The following is a 7,374-nucleotide window of genomic DNA, read 5'->3' as shown; positions in this document are numbered from 1 at the left end:
GGGCCATACTCGACCTGCAAGTCAAGAAACAACCAAAAAAAAACAACTTCGAAGAGCGATCTACTCCAAGTTTTGAAGCAAGAGTGGGCGAAAATCCCACAATATAAAATTGACGAGGTGATTCTCACGATGCCCCAAAGGATCAACGAACTCCACGAAGCGAAAGGATGATCTACTAGATATTAATTAAATTATAAATATATCAATTCATGTGAATATGACTGAAAATTTTCATTTTTTCTGAAAAGGTGGTGTCTATTTACTTGTGACCAAGCTGTGTATATCAAATCCACACTTAATTTATACATCATATAGTTGACTACCAATAGTCTTTGAAACTATTTGTATGTATATCTGGCTATCATGCTTCGTCAAATGTGTAACAACAAACTAAAACCATTGAATCTAGGAACCTACAGGTTAAACATTAAAAATAAATAAAAATTAACCTTCAACGAAAAAAGAAGAGGTTCAGACAGATTTCGGGGAATGTTAAGATGTGAATTTGATTTATTAAGCATTAAAATATTTATATTTTAGTGGCCTTTGCTAGCCATAATGTAACTAAAAATGTGTATGAATCACTTGAAACATCTGGTCTATATTATTACTGTCATGTTAGAAACTCTAAATAGAAAAACGCAAGCAAAGTGATTTAAAGTTTAAACATTAATTCCGACCTAACAAGCTTTTATTTAGGTTGATCTTATACTAATTATCGATATAAATTGTACTTGAAACATACAAAAAACAAACTCTTGTACATCGAGTTGAACTTTTAGTAAGAGAAAAACTACAACAACAAAAAGCTCAAATAAAATATCATAAATAAAACAGAGAAGCAAGAAAGAAAGTCAACTTGAGGTTTCATACAAACAAACAAAAACTAATGGAATTTGGAAGTTTAGGGGTTTGCTAAAAATTCGTTTAAACCTTTGGAAAACATGGAAGAAAATCCTTTTCGGAAACTCCTAAATCGAATTTATAAATGTAGAATTTACCATTTAGATCTTTTATTTGGAGTAACTTCATTTGTCTAACAGACATAATTACTTTCTTGTAAGTCCCTAGAGATATGTCCCCCGGTGGGACAACGGTAAGTCTACGGAGTTACAACTCTAAAATCAGGGGTTCGATTCCCCTCGGTGAACACAGCAGCTAGCCCAATGTGGCTTTCCTATAAAAAAAAACACACATACACCCTAGAAATACGAAAGGCGGAAGACTTTAGAAACGCCGTGACCTGAGTGTTCGTATAGCCACAGACCCATGAAGACGTTTTTTTTCTACGATCAGTGATCAAGTGGGTAGCCTTCCTGTGGAAAGACAACCCACTCAGTCCACATCATCGACGATTTTACCCGTTATCATCGATGGTATATCAAAGAACTTCTCCCTCAATCGGAATAATGATTTCCTGAGGAAACACAAACCCAACGCCGCCATTGACCCTATGAAGACAAGACTCCTACGAAGGGGTGGAATTGTTATTCAACCCCTCACTCCCGAAAATCTAACCTATCTATGTCCCCCATGGAACTCAACTCCTACAGTTTTCTGTAAACCACCCAGATCTAACTCACAACTTTTCTCTGTTTTCCTTAGGGGCGTCGACTAATCGATTTCACCTGAAGATATCCACTCAGTACTACGGACTACACCCGACTACTAATTACATCGCATCAGTTCTAGAACCACCTGCCAACCGACCTACTACGTCAAGATAGTAACAGCTTCCAAATCCATAGCTGAACATATACTCACACACGGTTTTTTCTACTTTTTCTTCCATTTTAAAGGAGAAAAACCAAGACGACGCCCTTTAACCTGTACAGTCTTTCCAGCCAAACCTTCAGCTCAACCAACACGAACCAGTAAATCTCCTAAGGCAACCATGGAAACACCTGCCGCCATCTTTCACACCACATCTGCCAAGAAACTTCCACAATAGAAAGGAAACTTCAAGGACATGTCAACACAGACTAAATAAGCCAAGAAGGAACGTGAATCCACAGACAAGTTCACCCAGACTCCACATGCTAAGAAGGAGAGTGAACCCATAGACAACTTCACCCAGACCCCACATGCTTAGATGGAGCGTGAACCCACAGACAACTTCACTCAGACCCCACATGCTAAGAAGGAGCATGAACCCACAGACAACTTCACCCAGCCCCACATGCTAAGAAGGAGTGTGAACCCACAGACAACTTCACCCAGACCCCACATGCCAAGAATAACTCATTGAAGACTCAATCCACACAGACTCAAGTTTCATTAGATCAAGCTTCAACAGCCACTCCTTCCAAACGTCGAACCGCGAAACCCAGACTCATGTCTCCAAAAAAAGCCAGGAAAACCCAAACAGAAGAACAGCCCGCGTACGATTTTCGCAGATTCTTTCACTCTTCACCCTGACAGTTTCATTCGGCCGATGAATACATGAATGATGCCGAGTTAGACAAACATTTCCTATTCCCATAACGACTCTATCGTCGAAGAAAACTACAATCAGACTTTCCCAGCTTTACCATCGACTTCTCACCAGTCTAGCCAATTTTAAATGTTCAGTTATACCTAATGTGTATTAACCTTGTATTTGTCTTCCTTCCAGCTTCCGCCGGGCACGTTCAGAGCAATTTTATTCGGCGCCCTGGCCGTGAAAGTGGTTTTTCTCGGGATACTCCCCCCCCCCACAGCAAAAGTTTTACATTGAATTTTTGGATCCTGGTATCCCCGCCCTGAAAAGGTGCCTTTCCATGTTAAATTTAATGATTAGTTCAAAATCATTCTTACAACATTGCTATGTAACGTGCTATCATCTCCTCCAGGTTTTTAAAGTTTATCATTACTTATGTGAAACATGGTTCACCATACATGTAGAGGTGGAAACGCATTATAAAGACAACTACAGTAAGCAGTTCTTCTTCATTGTAAGGTAATTGCACTTGGAAGCCAAGGGCGTACAACTAGCATATGAGATCATGCATTCCATTCCACCCTAAGGTTGTGACAGCACTGCCCTGACTCCTTTGTAACTGGTGTCAGTATCCAGGAGAAAATTACAGTCCTGGTGGGGATAAGTTATCACTGGAATATCCACCAAGCGGGACTTAGAGACTGAAATACTTGGTCACATTCCCTACTCACATCAAAATACATTTCCACTTTCATGATATTGGACAATGGCACTACTATCATTGAAAAATTGGGCACAAATTGTCAATAATGTAATGAAAAGCCAAAAAAATGTGGACCTCTTGTTTTGTCATAGGTCAAAACCAATCTCACACCACAGCTATCTAAGCTGGGTCTGTTGAGACCTCATTCCTCTCGACTATGAGACCAGGGGAGTCCGCCTCAATTTACGTAAGTGAGCACTTTATGGGCTTCAATTTCAGACCTGCCTTTCTCAAACACTAAATTCCGTCCTTAGGTACTCAAACACAGCCTTGAATGTATAGCAAAAGACCAAAACATAATTTACATACTGCAAGCGCCTCTTCAGTTGCAGTCCTGTTTGTGTAAGCTCTATTATCCTCTCAAAAGTGGCTGGCATGCTATACAGATATAGTATGATATAGAATTTATACAAGATAAACCAGCGAGAGCTCTTTAATGCACACAGTCATTCATATACCCATGGTAACAGAAAGGTGTCAACATAAATTACTGTATTAACCTATTACAAGCTCACACAGAACCTTGGTGTATCTTCTTTTTGACAATTACCACTGGAGTTGAATAAATATTCTCTGAAGGTTGTATGATGCCCTTTTGCAGCATCCATTGTACTCCAACGCTTGTAACTCCCTAGTACTCCAAAAAATTGGCACAGAAGATGATTTATCTGACATTTGTCACCCGTATCTATATGGTGCTGAGTAACAATCATTTGACCTAGTATGCTATCTGGTACTACAATCATTTCAGTATATTCATTCACTCAAGTTACTGAGCTGTTCTCATTGTGTTGGATCTAGGTTGCTAATATAGTTATGTATCAGTGAACTCAGGTATTTCAATAGCCCTGTATTTACTTTTGGGTCCAACCCTCACACTACCATTAATGTTGGTCACTTCCATTTCGCTCATTGTACCTGGAACTTCATTCTTTGAAAGGCAGATAACTGTCCAAGCTAATGCTACCTGCATTTTGGGCCGGAAACTATTTATCTCTTTCATAGCTTATATAACCACATTACACAGCACCACTGCATTAAACCTGCACTGTACAGATTAGATCACAGAACACCTCTTGCGTACATGGAAGTACTGCCATTCTATTTGCCACATATATTCTAATGTGGCCAAATGCCACTAGGCTCGACCTTTACAGCATTGGATGACTTTCCCCAAAATGTCAACTCACTCATTGCACAAGCAAAACTGACCAACAATATCTGCAGTACATCTATCAAGAGGATGCCTGTTGCAGGCTCAAGACAATCCCTACCATTCTGTGGGTGACACCTCCCAGACTGAGTAACAATTACTACCATACTGTGGGTGACACCTCCCAGACTGAGTAACAATCACCACCATACTGTGGGTGACACCTCCGAGACTGAGTCAAAAATTTGCCTCTTTGATGTCTAGGCCAGTTTTTCTCAACCTTTTTTTGCTCGTGGCTCCCTTTTGAGTTTGATTTATCTCTGTGGCCCCACCCTTTGTAGATGCTGTTACTTAGGAATAAAGTTACTTTATTCCACACTTTTGATTTATAACATTATAATATTATTTTTACAATATTGTATTGTTTTTAAATATTGTGTTTATTACATACTATTTAATTAAACAAGTAAAAAATATAGCTGTCAGTCATTGACATTTTATTCAGTGTGATCCTTTGGCCTGATGAACACTTGAAAGTTTTGAATGTTCGATTGCAGTGTGGTCAGTGATAAGCAAAGATCACCTCTCTTCACAACATCAAGGCAGTTACATATTTTTGATAGCAAATGAGTCACCCGACTAAAACTAGATTCAACCAGATAAGAGGTGGGAAAAGCGATAAAATACAACTTTGCCTTCTTCCTGAGTTGTGGAAAATTATTAGCTGTTTCACTACTTATTGCCCCCAGTGGCACAGCGGTATGTTTGCGGACTTAGAATGCTAGAAATTGGGTTTCGATACCTGCAGAGCACAAATAGCTCATCGTGTAGCTTTGTGTGTAACTACAAACAACAACACTACTTATCCAGAAATAATGTTTGTCACATTTGAATCTAGCTTGGGCAACAACTGCTCATCATTGGTTATCCCAAGCCTGACCAAATGGGTGGTATCAATACCTTTGTTTACCCTGTGACTCAGGGAAGTACTGGTGTTGCAGGTTGACAGGGACTAGCTGAGCACTCAGTGGGTGCTGATCATTCTTCCATCTTTGTAGTGTCACATGGTACAGGCATTTCCTCTGCCATTGTTTCAGGCACTTACAAGCAAAGCAGATACTTCAGATACACGCGGAGACATCAGCTGTCAGCGCAGAAAGTATCCAGTTGACAGATTTTACTGTTGTGTGTACCATATAGGAGGTTCTTTGTGACCTTGCACACTCACTTGTGGCCATTGTGATTGCCTCAAAATCCCTTCTTGTAGAGATAGATGTTTGGCACCGTTTGTCAGTGGTGTCATTACTACAGCCACCTTTGCAGGCTTTCTCTTCCACAACAGCCTGTTTGCTGTTGTGACTTCAAAACATGTCATGAAATACATTGCCTTGATCAAAGTAAGGTGTCCCTCATTCCCAGGTTTGCCTCAAAAACATATTAGACATTCCATCATTCCAGTCATTCATCTGCTATTTGTCAACAGCCTCATGTTCCAGACTATCAAACTTTAGGACCAGGCACTTTACAGCCTGATACAGAGTCCATTCATTCCAAGCAATTACCTGCCTGAAAGGTCTTATAAACTGGTCCAGATCTTATTTCACAGTTCTCTTCAATGTTGGGGCATAATTTGTTGTGTCTCTTTCACAGAATCCTGTATATGTGAAAACTACTCCCTCTCATGATCCTGATAGATACTGGAATACGACAATACTGTTGCTTCCAATTTTTATGAAGACCATTCATTGTCTCCATTACCTCAATGGCTGATTTATCACAGGCTGACGAGTTACTCGTCATGAAACCCTGCACGACCCCACGTATTGTAAACCACAATCAACATGGTGGAACCTCTCAGTTGCCTTTAACACCCCCAACTATGGTTCATGGTCTTCACCCACACTCGCCCATCACTTTGTTTGATAGGGGAAAACTCCAATTAGCAGACATCCTCTACCAATAGCACATCCAGGCTCTGTCTACTCACCAGTGGTTTTGACCAAAGCTGGGGCTGTAGTGTTCTGGTTAGTGTTGGACTGGGAGTCAGGTAAAGACCTTCTCATGTGGTCTCCAACTTACCAGTTGCCAGACCACTCAGGCAAACTTCAATCATTGGTGATACCCTATGACTGGGATTAATCCTTAAGGTCACTGCCTGTTCCAGTGACCTGGGTACACCAGACACTAGCAGATCACCCTGAGTTGGTGGTTGAAGGTTGACCAAAGCCAGGAACTTTTACAGGATTGGAGAAAGTTGAATGTACAGTAGAAGACTCCTTATAAACTCAATATTTCTTAACCACCTTTCTCCTTGACGTAAGTCTTTTTTTTGGTCAAGAATGCTACTGCATCTAGATAGTGACATCTTGACCATAAAAGCATTTCTTTAAACTTGGCATTCAGTAAAGTGAATTGTGGTTGGTATGCTCTTCAGTCAAACATTATGAAATATATCTTGGTGTCATGGCACAAAATTTTCTCCTTCCTGTCTAATTGTGGTATTCTTAAGTGAGACCAATGTCCTAAAATTATCAGACAATAAATCAACGATATCAGCATGCATGTCCAGAACTATTGCAGGTGTTCTTGAGAGGATAGTGACTGGCTTTTTTTCTTTTTTTTAATCTTTTCATTATATATAGGTTAAAGTGTGCATGTCATGCACTTTTACAGAGTTACATTCAAATTTAATTAAATTACTAATAAACTTGGCATCAAAACGTAGTTAATAGATCAAACTTTAACACTATACAAGTTTTACTTTCTTACTTTTGTTACGTATTAGAATTTCAAATAGCCTAAAATTGCATTAACTGGTAATTTAAATTTAGTAATTAAATTGTACTTTGGATTTAGTAGTTAAGTAAAAGCCGATATATAGTGGGTTTATGATATTTGTCAACAAGATTGATACAAACAGTTTCTTTTTTAACACAAATACGTTTTAATATACACACAACAATACAATTTACAGTAACAGTTATTACAAATAGTTATTACAAACAATGATTTATGAACAAAAATTTCACAAACTTACAA

This window comes from Limulus polyphemus, unplaced genomic scaffold (genome assembly GCF_000517525.1).
Source record: "Limulus polyphemus unplaced genomic scaffold, Limulus_polyphemus-2.1.2 Scaffold234, whole genome shotgun sequence".
Lineage (NCBI taxonomy): Eukaryota > Metazoa > Arthropoda > Merostomata > Xiphosura > Limulidae > Limulus > Limulus polyphemus.
This window is presented reverse-complemented; position numbering follows the sequence as displayed.